The sequence below is a fragment of the Dipodomys merriami genome, unplaced genomic scaffold, assembly GCF_024711535.1.
Source record: "Dipodomys merriami isolate MVZ:Mamm:240054 unplaced genomic scaffold, mDipMer1.0.p SCAF_1035, whole genome shotgun sequence".
NCBI classification, from domain to species: Eukaryota; Metazoa; Chordata; class Mammalia; order Rodentia; family Heteromyidae; genus Dipodomys; species Dipodomys merriami.
This window is the reverse complement of record NW_027202311.1, coordinates 246,784-261,593: the sequence shown is the minus strand read 5'-3', so window position 1 is coordinate 261,593 and position 14,810 is coordinate 246,784. Positions and strand designations below refer to the sequence as shown.

Genomic DNA, 14,810 nt, shown 5'->3' with positions numbered 1-14,810 from the left:
GTTTCACAAGTGGTTCCCCCAAAGCCCCTCACTTGAATTGGGATAGATCATGATGGGATTACTATGCATCACCCCTTCCCCTCATCAAAAGAGAAGATGGGATGATACTGGGACATCCTGGCCTGAGACGTATGGAAGAGCCAGCTACTCGCCAACCCAATCCATTTTCCAACTTTCTCCACTTTGCCGATTGATGCCTGCTCCTTGAAACTTCCTGCTAGCTAGAGTTGCCCCCCCCCCGACTCTGGGGGCTCAATTTTGGGCCTCAGGGAGCAGGGCAGGGCTGTGGATCTCTTCTTCTTCCCTAAAGTAGGCAGGCTTTCCCTGGGAACTGGGGACCTGCTGAGCCTTCAGTGGACAGGAGGCCACCATGTGGTTGATGCTTTGGCAGAAGTGGCACTTCTTGGGCTGTGGTGGCAGCTTGCATTCCTTGGCATTATGGTCTAGACCAATACAGTTGTAGCACCTGTCTCCTTTGGATCTGCTCTTCTGCATGTTCTTCCCCTTTGGCCACCTCTTACTCCCAATACAGAACACCCCACTGGGCCCAGTGACTTGGATGGATTCTAGGCCTTTGGCAGACTTCTTAAAGGTAAACTCCACAGCCTCTCCCTCCTTCAGGCTCTGGAAGCCCTCCATGTGCAGCTTATTCTGGTGCACAAAGACGTCCACCAGGGGGTCGAGCGCTACCCTGATGCGGGCTGTCATGGATAGGAAGCCGAACCCTCTGCGCACATTGAACTACTTACAGATGCCAGCCCTGTGCAACAGCTGAGGCTCCTCAGCCACCTGAGCGGCATCCTCCTGCGCCTCCTCGGGTGCCTTCTCCGCTGCCTTGGCGAAGCCACCTCCCAACTGCTGGTTGGACACCAAGCCCATGGCCGTTGTCTGAGCCTGCGGCCCCGGGCCCCTGGTCGGGCTGCTGCTGGCCCCAGAGAAGTGCGGAGGCAAAGGGCAGGTTGGCAGAAGAGGCGACTACATCTTCCCCGCACAATCCATTTTTCAAAATTTCTTATGATACTGAAGATTCAATTATAAACTATTAACACTTGAAAATAACTCATTTTTGGGGGAGTAGGACACAAAACACAAGATTAATCCTAATCATTTTCAAAGACATTTATTTATACTACAAATTCACTCTTATAACTACAAAGATTCTAAAAATAACTGAAGCATAGTGTCAAAAAGCACATAATTTAACTTCATCATGTACGTTCAAAGGATTGTGCTAATAGAAAACAAAGTTATACTAATAATTAGCTCACCCAATTCACTTCCATTCTTTTATTCTATATCTTTTAGTTTCATAAAAACTGGCTTTTCATAAAATGATGCATAAAAAGCCTTTATATCCATTAACATTTTCAGATTTTAACAATGTTTATTTCAGAAATGCTTTTAGCTGTATAGTCAATGAACTGAAATAACATTGAAATATTCAAAGGGGTTTCAGAAATTGCAAGACTTGCTCTGGGATGTTATTTATATTGGAAAAGATATTCAAAAAGCCTTATTTGTTAAAGTTGTGATAGTTACTCCCACAAAAGAACAATTAATGAAGAAACATTTGTATGTACAAAACAACTTCAAATGCATCCACAATCTGGAGGTGACACATGCTTTTTGTTTGTTTTTGCAATGTATATCTAACAAACATATCCACAATACTGATTTTCAGTCAATATGATGGGATATTCAAACCTAAAAAATACGGGGTTTATTATCTTAGTGTGAATAGATATGATCTTACAAAGAAAGTTATTTTCAACAGAAATCTGGAAAGAGTTTATCCACCTTGAGTTTCACAGGAATAACCAGCGAGTAATACTTGTTTGGTCGAGTAGGTCAAAATCATTCCATGAGTATATCTTAAAAGTATATCCAATTTAAGAGGTCAAATACATATTTTGTACTGACAGTCATCTTACATCAATAATTCACTACCTAATTATATGTGTATCTTATTGCCTAATATATACTAAGAACTGAAAGTGATCTCTTTTAACTGAAAGTGATCTCTTTTATCTAACTTAATGGTGTAAATGCTTTATTTATGATGATGTTATTATTTGACAAATAAAATGTACAGAAGGGTGGTTCCACTGAAATAACAGGATGGAACAGTGATAAATAACTATATTTCAACACAGCTCTTTTCAGCCTCACTCTGTCCACATTGGCAAGCAACATTGCAAATGCACACACTCACGCATATACACACACATGTGCGCACATTTATAAACACATATACATGCATGCCAAATTCAGGATTTACTGTACAAAAAAGTTCAAATAAAATATTAGTGATTAGGAAAAATGATAACTTGCCTTATTACAAAATAATACATAATCCAGTGTCCACGATTGTTACATTTTACCTGCCTCTCCACATGCGACCACTTAATTTATTTTTAATTAATTAATTAATTCATTAGTTTGGTGCTTATACTAGAGCTTGAACTCAGGGCCTGACTCTGTTCCAGAATTTGTTATTTTTTTTTTGTTTTAGTTTTCTCAAGGCTAGCAATTTAATGCTTATCCTACAGCTCCATTTCAAGCTTTTGTGGTTACTTTCAAATCAGAATCTAATGGACTTTTTTTTCTTGGTCTGGTTTCAAAGCACAATCATCAGATTTCATCTTTTTGATTAGCTAGGATTAAAGACCTGAGCCACCGGAGTGGCTCCTACTTTTCTCTATACTTATCTAATGCACATACTTAAATAGTAATTTAAAACTGAGAGCATACAACCAAGATGTACAGTGATGATATTGTCCTGTCAGAAATTCAAGTTAATAATGTAAATTTATTCTTAAGACCATACGCAAAAAATACTTATGAAGAAATTTGATGATGATGATAATGATGATGATGATGATGTGTGTGTGTGTGTGTGTGTGTGTGTGTGTGTGTGCTGTTGCAATATATTCCACATATAAGCACTGTGAATGGGTGTCCAGCCATTCACAGTTATTGCATGAATATCTGCCTTGAGCTACCAACTCATGGACAATGTCTAGGTTTCCACTCTGGGCTTCCCAATGAAAAGGAGTTTACTCATCCTCATCCCTATTATTCATATGTGGCCTTTTTGGAAAGTATTCTCCGCACTGTAGTAAGCTGCAAGGCAAGCACTCTACCACTGAGCCAACATCCTAGCCCAAGGTTTAAGATTCTTGTCTGTAATTTGGTCAAAGCTCTGACTCTTTATGTAGGCTACTAAAAATGTATTTACTAATTTCAAGTAAATACATATATTCTATTTCTATCTCTTAAAAAAATTGTTTGCTCTGTAAATTGATTAGAAGCATGGATTTTGTGGCTAGCTAGGTCATTGCACATCTGTATCTCTTTTCCTCTCTCTCTTTCATGGTTCTCATAGACAATATGATTGCTCCATAATTATCCTAATTTATTTTGTTTTTATATTTTTGGTTGCATCATTTCACTTTCTGCTCTACCATTTCCCAAATCAGCACCACATAAACAGCACCATCCAGAAGTGGTTTTGTGGCTCAAGTGGTAGAGCGCTTGCCTTGATTTGAAGAGCTCAAGGATAGTGCCCTGGCCCAGAGTTCATGCCCCACAGCTAATTTTAAAAAAAAGAATCTAAATACTTGATAATTCTACTAACAGATCTGACTGAAATCTATTGAATCACACTTTTCCTGTACAATGAAGGAATAGGTCCAGGCTAGGAAAGCAGCTAGAGAGGGCAGGGTGATTGTATCTGTGACAAATCTTTGTGGATAATGGTATCGAGGATTACTTACTGGTGATTCACTTGCACTGGAAGCATGATTCTGAACGATTGCTTGCTGATTGCTTGCTTTGATCATTATATCCTCCAAGAAGAAAAAGTGAAATTTAATTGATAGCAAAGGACTACTAATACATTTTGACTTCTCATTAAGCATCTTCAATCATCAAAATCACCTGAAGACAATAGATAGGCGTATTTTTAGATGACAACAAATATCTTTTAAAAAACAAGAATTTAGGTAGTCATACAAAGGACTTCTATTTTACTATTGCATTCTACATTTTTTCGAATGTTAAATACTAACATTAGAAAGCTATTAGAAAGCTCTTTAAGTCCATATGTTGAATAGTGAGTTCTCTCACACTAGAACATTGTATTTCCCAAATCATTTACATAGAAGGCATTGTTTCCTATTTTCTCATTCCTAGAATAAGCTGCACATGAAGACACCACTGGTCCTCATTTTCAGTCTGTACCTTTGAATATTGAGGAAAATCTTTCCTCTGCTCTCTCTAAATTCCCTACTCTCCAGTTAGAATAATTTCGAGTAGTAAAAATGGAAAAAGATAAAATAAAAAATCATGGTGAATAAATATATGCAGAAAATTCATCAGATTTTTCTGACCAGTTCAACCAATGTGAACTATTGGGGAAAAACATGGACATCTCATTCCCCCTGGCACTCAAAGTCTCTGGTTAGGCAATTCTGATGAAGACAGGAATTAAGATGAAAAAGTGAGGAATAGTATCAATTGCAAGAAAAAAATGGAGTAGGACCCAAGAAAATTTCCTCTTTTGGATCCAGAAATTATTCAGCATACTATGGTGTGGAGACTACTTTCCAAAAAGGCCACCCAGATGAATACTAGGGATGAGGATGAGTATAACCCTCTTCATCGGGAAGCCTAGAGTGGACACTTAGACATTGTCCATGAGTTGGTAGCTTAAGGCAGATATTCATGCAATAATTCTGAATGGCTAGACATACCTGCACAGTGCTTATATGTGGAATAATACCAGAGTGGCTTCTTTCTTAATTCATCATGATGCAGATACCAGTCCCCAAACTAAAGGTCTCTTGACCCCCTTGCATCTCGCTGCTGGGAATAGAAATAACAACAATATGCTGTATCTCCTTCTGTGGAACCATTATATGAAACCAGGTCTGAAGAACAACTTGGAAGAAACTGCATTTGATATTTCCAAAAGGATAAGTAAGTATTACTACCTCTTTGAAGTTGTGGAAGACTGTACATATTCTTCTCCTAAGTTGTAATGGTATGGTTAAGTGTCTTAAATTTCAAAAATGCCAGTCCATCCTTTGTGTCCCTACAATTTTTTTCACAATACAAAGCAACAGCAATATCTTACTTTCAAAATTCATGGATTCCATGGTATTCTTCCAAGTGAATTGTCTGACTTTGATGTCAAAATGTATTCAAGAGTTGTTTGTATACATCTATAATGATTTCAAGAGAGTTTGTGATTTTTTTGAATCAGAAATAATTTTAACATCTTTTGAAAAGCATAGTATAGACACTATAGATGTTCATGGCATTTTTCTGAAAAAAGTATATATGTTTGTATAATGTCCATAATCTATTTAATTCGCTCCTACATATAATAATTTGAATTCTACATTGTTATATAATGTATATGTTCATTAATGTGTCCTTTCAGATTGCATTCCATATAGAAAAATTTAAGATGCCTTTTTTCCTAGGTCCTTGTATTTTTTTATTTCTTTGGGATAAAATGACAATGTTAACTAATTTCAAGTTTTGTAAAGGTTATGATATGTAAAGGCCTTTCTCAGGTGAAGATTTAATATACTGATGTCAAACTAACCTTTAATTCTATGAATTACAGGTCTTGTTACACTTGTGTTTTTGTAATCACCTTTTAATAACTTTTTTTCATTTCTTGCATTTGAAGAATGAAAAATATGGAATACTTCACAAATTTTCATATCATCCTTCTGCAAGTGCCATGTTAATCTCTGTATTGTTGTAATTTGGGTAGACCTGCTGCTGAAACATGTAGTATCCTCTAAATTTAAGTACTTAATGTTGGAATCTTCCTACAGGCATATATCCATGGTTGAATATTTATAACAAGGAACCCTTATTGTTCCTAAATATGCTATTGATCTTATTTCTCTAAAATTCTTTGTATAATGGGAAAAACCCATTGTTTGGTAGATTGCTCACATTTGCAATTTTATATTTAATTTTATTTTTAATTTTATTTTATTTTATTTTATTTGCAATTTTTTGTCAATGACTATTTTGTCTTCTTCATTTTAAATTTGATCATACTTTGAAGCCTTTACAGCTAAGTCCAAAGGTGATTGCTTTTCAAGTATTTATTTATCACAACTGAGTTAGCTTTGTGGAGCTAATGGATTCAAAGTAAGCCTTGCTTAAGAGCTACTTCTAAACTTGTGCAACTTAAAATTTCCCAAATGAGGTCTTGCTGGCACAAATGTCTAGCTGACCCTTTACCCTTCTTCCATGTAGGAACAGACCAATCAGAATATCTTACCCTGACAGCATAGATTGTCTACTGGAACAAAACTAACCTTAGTTACAAGAGATCATAGAGAGATGAACAGTTCTGTCAGAATTGTTCAGAATAGAAGGTATTTTATCAAAATATAATTGTTTACTATACTTATCATTTCAAAAGTAGCTAAAGCCAAGAAGGTGAAAAAATTGTTCATATGCATGATTACCTACTGTCCTTTCCTGTCTATCATCCAACCAGGCAGGAACTTACACTACGGACTTTCTATCACCAAATATGTCCATAGCTCCTGGAGAAGTCCATACGTTTCTCCTCGATATTAGGCCTTAAATTGGTAATGTTTTAATCACAGTGTTTCCTCTTGCCTCTAGGCTGTAAATCAACAAATGGTAAAGTTTTAAGTCTAACTCTACCAAAAACTGAGGTAGAGATAATGGAATAATACTTTAAAACAGAGTTGCCTTTATACCCTAACCACAACAGAACAATGCAAAACAATTTTTATATTATATATACTTATATATTTTATATTTATATGTACTGATTTTAAATTTCACACAGTGAATCTTATTAGAATTGATAGTTTGACAAATATATTTACATTTATTCTCATAAATAGATTGGAATATAAATAATTAGGTTTAGAATATAAATTAGAATATAAAAAGTATCAATGCAATGTCTTCGGTATAAACTTGTGATACCTTCTAAGTGTTTGTTGTCTTCTGAATTCACATGGTAAAATAACAGTATTGTTTTCCGCTAATGCATAAAGGATTTTATTCTGATGCTCTGTTTATTGTTTTAACTCGCTGGTCCCAAAGGGTTTTTCTCCATATTTCTGAAGCATACTTACTGATTATACCCAAATTTTGCTGATATAATGTCTAAAAGCTATTATTCTTCTGCAGGACCCACGGGTCCTAGGATACCAGGTTCAAGTTATCTGCATCATCAGATAACAAGGGCAAGACTTCTAACCTAGGCCCATGCAACATGCCAACAGAAAGTAATTGAAGACTAATCTCATTTCTCATGTCCTATAATATATTTCAAGGCCCCAATTCCTTATAGGAATTAGCAGTAATCAACTGTGAAATGCAATGAAACTTGAAATGAAAGATGAGATCACTAAATATGAGAGAAAGTACTGTAGTTCAAACTTTCAATTTACAGATGACCAGGCCATATGAGTGAACAAAATCACAAATGAACAAGATTATTTTTAATACCCCTCTCCTAATGATTAATGAAAGATTTCAGTGCAGCAAAAGTTGGCCAAAAAATAGTTTCTGGAATGATAGATCCATAATTGTTCTACCAAGGCTAGGAAAACTTGATTTAGAGGTCAAATTTAATTTAGAAAACCATTAAGAAGATACTTAGTGATTCAAAACACTGGTACTTCAGAAAACTAGGTTCTGTAGTATAAAAATGTCATTCTCAAACCAATGATAACCTACATTTAATCTCCTGAAAGTATATTCATTTTCAAATAAACTATTTAAAATCACATTTGCCAAAATAACACTTGACAAGTAGATGATAGTGACATTACAAGGTTTTCAAGTGTAGGAAGCAAGTTACAATAGAGTTGATTTACTTACCCAGCACCAATACCAAACAAATTCATTCATTAAAGTGTAGAAAGAGTACCCCCACCATTTGTGTTGTTCAGTAGGTGCCTTCCAGAAATATGTTAAATAGATCAGCCTCCCATATTTCAAACCCAAATATTAGGTAATAAATTTCATCACATAAAAACGTACCTTTTAAAAAGTCACTAAGAGTTGCCTTATCATGTGTTGTTTTATGTTTTCCCTATCTGTCTAACATAGTAAGAAATATGACTTTAAGTCTTGCATATGGGTACTGATCAGAGATGTGACAAACATAAAATATGTCTTCTTTTATTATCATATTCCTCTACACTAGTAAATTTTAGTTTTCTTCTTTTTCCAAAACTTATAGGTAGTACAAAATATTATCCTATGTAAAATAAAATAATCACATATATTTTACAAAGCCATTTATAAAAACTAGTAGTTAGGAATACATTCTAAGTCATTTTTAAACTTTCTTGCTGACTAAAGGTTAATCTTCCAAATGAATGAGAATAAAATCATGTCTAAGTGCTTCACATCTCCAGTCTTGCAAATTTGTTATTGCAGATGAATGAATTATGGAAATATAAGCTGACATCAGTTCAAGTATATGTGGGATTGAAACTCCACGGAATGTATGTAAACCTTTCAAAGAATTAACAGGAAGTTTAACAGAATGAATATCAGGAAATTGAAACCAGAGAAGAACAATAGTAAAGAAATAGAATGAATGAAAAATAGAACAATGGGCAAGTAAAGCTAGAATACTCAATGTACACATGTAATAAAGAAAGCGGTAAATCTGAAATGAATCTTGGAGAAAGGGTTGGTTCAGATTGATAGAAGGAGTGACTCTGATCCAGGAGCGTTAGACAATTTGATGGACACATTTAATTGTAACACACTTGTACAACCTTTTGAAATTCAGTTAAAAAACACAACAACAAACAAAAACACACAAAAATTACAACCAAACAGCAATCTCTAGAGAGTATGAATATATCCTCTAAAAATTTTAAATCATTAATGAAGGTCAGTCTTTGGAAAAGCAAACAAAGCTTTTCAAAGAGGGCAATTTGGGGTAGGGGAGAATTTTAAACAGATTTAAATAGATTGTCTAAGGTTATAATTCACCTGTATCTACTGCAAATATTTTCTTCTGTGAATGCTCTTTGAACTGGATACTCGAGTCCTGAGGCACACTTGATAGCTTGTGAAAACAGAATGGAAGAAACAAGATCAAGAACCTATTACTCCACTGGAGAGAAAGCAGTCCTCTTTGTTTTCTCTCGATCTCTTCACTACTCTATTTTCATACTTTTAATAAAGTCAAGTGATTTTGAATTATATCTTTCCTTCTTCGTTCTCGCAAAATAATTGTTCAAAATAATTCATTAAATATTATTTGCCATTATTTTCTATCATGCTGTTTACTTGTCCAAATGAGTCCATTAAACTTCCCCTTTTCATTTGGTTGACACAGAAACCCAACAACTATGTTAATGAAGACCAACACTAATGCAAATCTTTGTCTCCAAAAAAACAGTCCAAGAACCTGTAATCACAAATATTTAGCTATATTTTTTTTCTTTTTTCTTTTACCTTGAAATCTTCTTGTGTCTAATGTGCCCACAAAAATAAGTATTCCACCCCTTTTTGGTTCAATAAATTCTAACCTCAAAGATATATTTTGCTAACAAGATGCTTAGAGGAAACTAAAGAATAATCCATTTTTATCTTCACTCTTACGACTTTTATCTTCTCTCTTAAGACTTTCCTTAGATACCATATCAGGAAAAGTGAAATTATTCTTTGCAAAATTATTTCAATAGATTATTTTTCTCTTGGTCTTGCTTTTGCTCAACAAGATGTATGGAGAAGAATAGAGTTAAATCACCCATTTCTTGGATTACATTGTCTGTTACAAAGGACAACACTTCTTTTTTTTTAATTTATTTTTTAAATTTATTTTATTTGTGAACGTATTGTACAGAGGGGTTACAATTACATGGGCAGGATAATGCATACATTTCTTACCAAGCATTGCAGCCTCCTCCTTTGTTTACCCTTCACATCCTTTCCCAGGCTCCCCCCTCCTCCCCACACAATCCTTCCCCCTCTCCTCCCCCCCCCGCACCTACGTTGTAAAGCTCGTTTTTGACATGACAACTTGTACTTGTCATTGTTGCAACAGGTCCACCTGAATCCTTAAACGACTTGCTTTTCCCCATCTTCTCCACAAGTTATACTAACATCAAATATAGTAAAAGTGGGGGATATACGGTGGTGGAGCTACATACAAAGCAACAAAGAAATAATTTTATAAATGCATTAGAAACACATGCATGAAAGAAAAAATATTACAATACATATCTAAGGGTTCATTTTCCTAACATCACATTATCTGTCCTTTTCCGCTTGACTCACACATATACTAGATATTTCAAATAAGGGAAACCATGGGACCTGTGTTTCTTTGGGCCTGGCTTACTTCACTTAATGTAATTTTTTCCAAGTTTTTCCATTTCCTAACAAATGGGGCAATGTCATTCTTTCTGATGGAGGTATAGAATTCCATTTCGTATATATACCATATTTTCTTGATCCATTCATCTACTGAAGGGCATCTAGGTTGGTTCCATATCTTAGCTATGGTAGATAATGCTGCAATAAACATAGTTGTGCTGGTAGCTTGAGTGTGGCCTTGTTTGTAAACATTTTGGTAAATTCCCAAAAGTGGGATAGCTGGGTCATAGGGGAGCTCTATGTGAAGTCTTTTGTGGAACCTCCATACTACTTTCCAAAGTGGTTGAACAAGTTTACATTCCCACCAACAATGAAGTAAGGTTCCCTTCTTTCCACATCTCCTCCAGCATCTGTTGTTGTTAGAGTTCTTGATTTTTGCCATTCTAACTGGAGTGAGGTGGTATCTCAATGTTGTTTGGATTTGCATGTCTTTTATGGCTAGGGAGGTTGAGCATTTCTTCATGTGTCTATTGGCCATCCTTCTTTCTTCTTCAGGGAACTTTCTCTTTAAGTCTTTAGCCCACTTATTTATTGGGCAGTTGTTTTTTTGAGGATTTGTTGTTGGGGGATTTAATTTTTTGAGTTCCAAGTATATTTTAGATATGAAACCCTTGTCCCTTGTATGGCTATTAAAGATATTCTCCCAGTCCATGGGCTTTCAATTGATCTTGCTAGCTATGTCCTTTGCCATGCAGAAGCTCTGCAACTTTTTGCAATCACATTTGTCCAAACTTTCTTTGGTTTGTTGTGTTTCCGGGTCTCTATTAAGAAAATTTCAGCCTCAGCCAAGGAGACCTAGGGTTTCTCCTCTTCCATCCTGTAATGTTTTCAGAGTGACTGCTTTGACTTCGAGGTCTTTGATCCATTTGGAGTTGATTCTGGTGCAGGGTGATAGATAAGGATCTAGCTTTAGTTTTCTACAAGTAGGTAACCAATTTTGCCAGCACCATTTACTGAAGAGCCTGTCTTTATTCTATTCTATTGTGTTAAGTCCCTTATCGAAGATTAGATGGCTATAGGTCTGTAGGTTCATTTCTGGGTTTTCAATTCTATTCCATTGGTCCTGAGGTCTGTTCTTATACCAATACCAATCGGTTTTGATTACTATGGCTTTATAGTAGAGTTTGAAATTTGGTATTGGTATTCCTCTAGCAGTGTTCTTTCTGTTGAGGAGCGTTTTTGATATTAGGGGTCTTTTATTGTTCCATATGAATTTTTGAATTACCTCTTCTATTTCTTGAAGAATGAGGTTGGAGTTTTGATAGGTATCGTGTTGAATTTTTAGATAGCCTTGGGAAATATTGCCATTTTCACGATGTTAATCTTTCCAATCCAGGAGCATGGGAGGTTTTGCCATTTTCTAAGGTCTGTTTTGATTTTCTTTTTCAAGATTTTAAAGTTTTCATCAAAGAGGTCCTTCACTTCTTTGGTTAAGTTAAATCCTAGGTATTCTATTTTTTGTGGGGCTATTACAAATGGAGTTGCTTTCCTAATTTCCACCACACTTTTCTCATTGTTGGCATGCAGAAAAGCCATTGATTTTCGGGGGTTAATTTTATACCCTACTACTTTGCCAAAATTTTGAATCCGCTTGAGTAATTTGGGAGTGGAGTCTATGGGATTCTTTAAATACAAGATCATGCAAAGGACAATAATTCTATTTCCTACTTCTATGTCCCCTCTTAGCTCTTGCCTGATTTCCAATTAATCACAGCTTCTTGGCTTCAAGTCTAGTGAAGGTGAAGGACTATACTGCATCCGCCACTGCTACATCTTCATGGTTTCTCTTTTAAAACTCTTTTATTTGGAGGTAGAATTTATTTTCATGTCTTCATTCAATTTGTTTTGCATTATACTGAGCCAAATAGGCTCTGTAAAATCACTTTAGGTAGCAAAAACATTAAGACAATCTATATCAAAAAGTTTTGTCCCCCTCCACTGCTGAAGCCAATATCCTTAGCTAGGGCTTCAAAGAACGCGTTTTTTTACCTTTTCAATTTGCTCAATTCTTTTCTAATCCTCAAACTTTTTGTCTTATGCAATAAGACAAGTCTTCACTATCTCATGTTAATGAGGATATTATATTTTTTATCTACTTAGAAATGTGAAATCATTGGTTTGAAGTATACAATCAGATTTTTTCTGTGTTTCAGTGCTTCACTTGCAAAGACATTGTGGAACGTATTACAAACAGAAAAGTGTAAACTCAATACGTTCTTTCATTTTGAAGGGCACTTTCTACCTAAATATTTTGACCAAAATTATCTTTATAAGAGAATTACTGTTTATTAATTAAAGGTCAATTCACAAATTTTGATGTCTTATTTAAAAAAAAAAACAGTTTAAATTCCACTACAACCTTTTTTCTCACAGTAAGATATTTCCTGGTTAAGGACAATTCTCATGTTAACCTACAGGATTTACAGCACTGTTTGTGAGGCTTGTTTTTTTAGTGTGAAAATGAGCCATCTTACCTCTCAAGTAAGTCTCCATGGATTTCTTTGCATGAAAGCCTATGTTCCCAGGCAATTTTAAATTTTAATAGGCTAAGTTAAAAAGTTTGAACAATTAAAATTTACCTGTCATAGTTTTAAACCTCTTTTGAAATTCCTTTATCAGACTCATGAATTTACCAATCCTAATTCCACCTTTACCATCAAAAACAGTTAACATGTTGTGTTCATGATATAGTATCCATGAAACTATTATTTCCAGTGGCTTTGTTATGCATATATATGAACATATAAGCTGATCCTGAGCAAAATGAACTCCAAGATATGGACAGAGATATTTATTTGCAGTTGTTGTTTTTAATGTACTATGTGATTTCTATTTTCCTTGGGTTTTTCCCCTATGGGTTATCTCCTATTGTGTTTGGTTTTGGTATTGTGTATACATTTACCTTAATTAGGGAAGGGAAGAGGAACAACAAATTTGCGAGACAAAGGAGAAAAGGAAAACCAATGCAATAGCAATACTCAGAAGACAATATGTTGGAAATGTACATTACAACTTGTGAGGGGTTTCGGGGTGAAGGAAAACTGTGAGAAAAATGAGAGAGGGTATAACAAGTTTGAACAGTTATGTATTCACTGCCTTACAATTACTAACCCACTGCACATCACTTTCACATTAAAATGAAATTTAAAAAATAAGCTGCATTAAATAAAATTTCACTGTATTGGTATAGTAAATATTATTCTTCATGTAGTAACTTTTTAAAAATCAGTACTATTTGGCATCTAATTTGAATTAATAGCCTCTTCTTTATCAGAGGGCTATCAACTTGAATGTTATATAACTTGACAATATTTTCACAATATAATTGCCAATATTTTCAAAAAAGAATAAATTAGTACTTTCTCATACTAAAACTGAAAACCGTTTAATTCTATAGAAACCCATAACATTTAAAAGTAAATAAGTTGTTAAGAGGACAGGATATGTGTGTTCCTTAAAATAATAACTACTAATAACTACTCACTTTCAAATTCTGAACATTTCATACCTGAGAGATTCAAAATAGTACCTGTTTGCATGTTATGTAATTCTGCCATAGATGCATTTTCCAATCGGGTGTTACAGATTGAGAAGTGAACAGAAAAATAGCCACATTCTGGTAAAACTATGAAGTATCGGTTATAATTAATTCTTCAAGAGTAAGCAATTGTTTATCAGATTAAGCTATTATTTTTATGACCATCAATCCCAAAATTTATGCCATAAAGTCATCCTAGCCCAACAGTTTCCAACTTGTAGGGTGCACCTCAAAATTCCCATAATTCACATCACAAATAGCTTATTTCTATTGGAATAAATACTACACCTATGCTAATGTGATGCCCTACACCACAATAAACTGGGTTGCATCATTTTTCCTCCACTGGTATTCTTGCAAATATTATTTATATTTATACTTTTTAACTATTATAGATATTCAGGATGCTAAGATCGGAAGATTACAGTTCAAAGCCCACCCAGGCAGGAAGGTTCCCTAGATTCTTATCTCCAATAAACTTCTCAGCAAAAGCCAGACACAAGTGGTACTGAGCTTGAAGTGGTAGGGCACAAGCCTTGAGCTTAACAGGCTCAGAAAGAGTTCCTAGGTCCAGAGTTCAAGCCCTATGACAAAGCAATAAAACAAAAAGAAAAATAAAAACAAACTCCAAACCTAGCATTTTTCTGGTTGTATACAGAGGCATGTAATTAAGGAAATTGCTTTCTGTGTTACATACAGGTAGAAGAAAGAAGAAGTCACACAATTATTCTATTCATAAAATGTTATACCAAAGCCTCAAAAACCCACTCTTTTTCTAAATTTATAAATTAATATCCATTTCATGGCAACTCGGTCTACATTATTTACATTATCATTTTATACAGGAACT

The 14,810-nt window shown here is 34.8% G+C and overlaps 2 pseudogenes; both read right to left on the bottom strand.

Moving 5' to 3' along the window:
* Positions 1 to 252: 252 nt before the first annotated feature.
* On the bottom strand, positions 253 to 879 carry LOC138810465 (protein lin-28 homolog A pseudogene; annotated as a pseudogene).
* Positions 880 to 5,705: 4,826 nt separating this feature from the next.
* Positions 5,706 to 5,805, bottom strand: LOC138810471 (U6 spliceosomal RNA; annotated as a pseudogene).
* Positions 5,806 to 14,810: the final 9,005 nt, after the last annotated feature.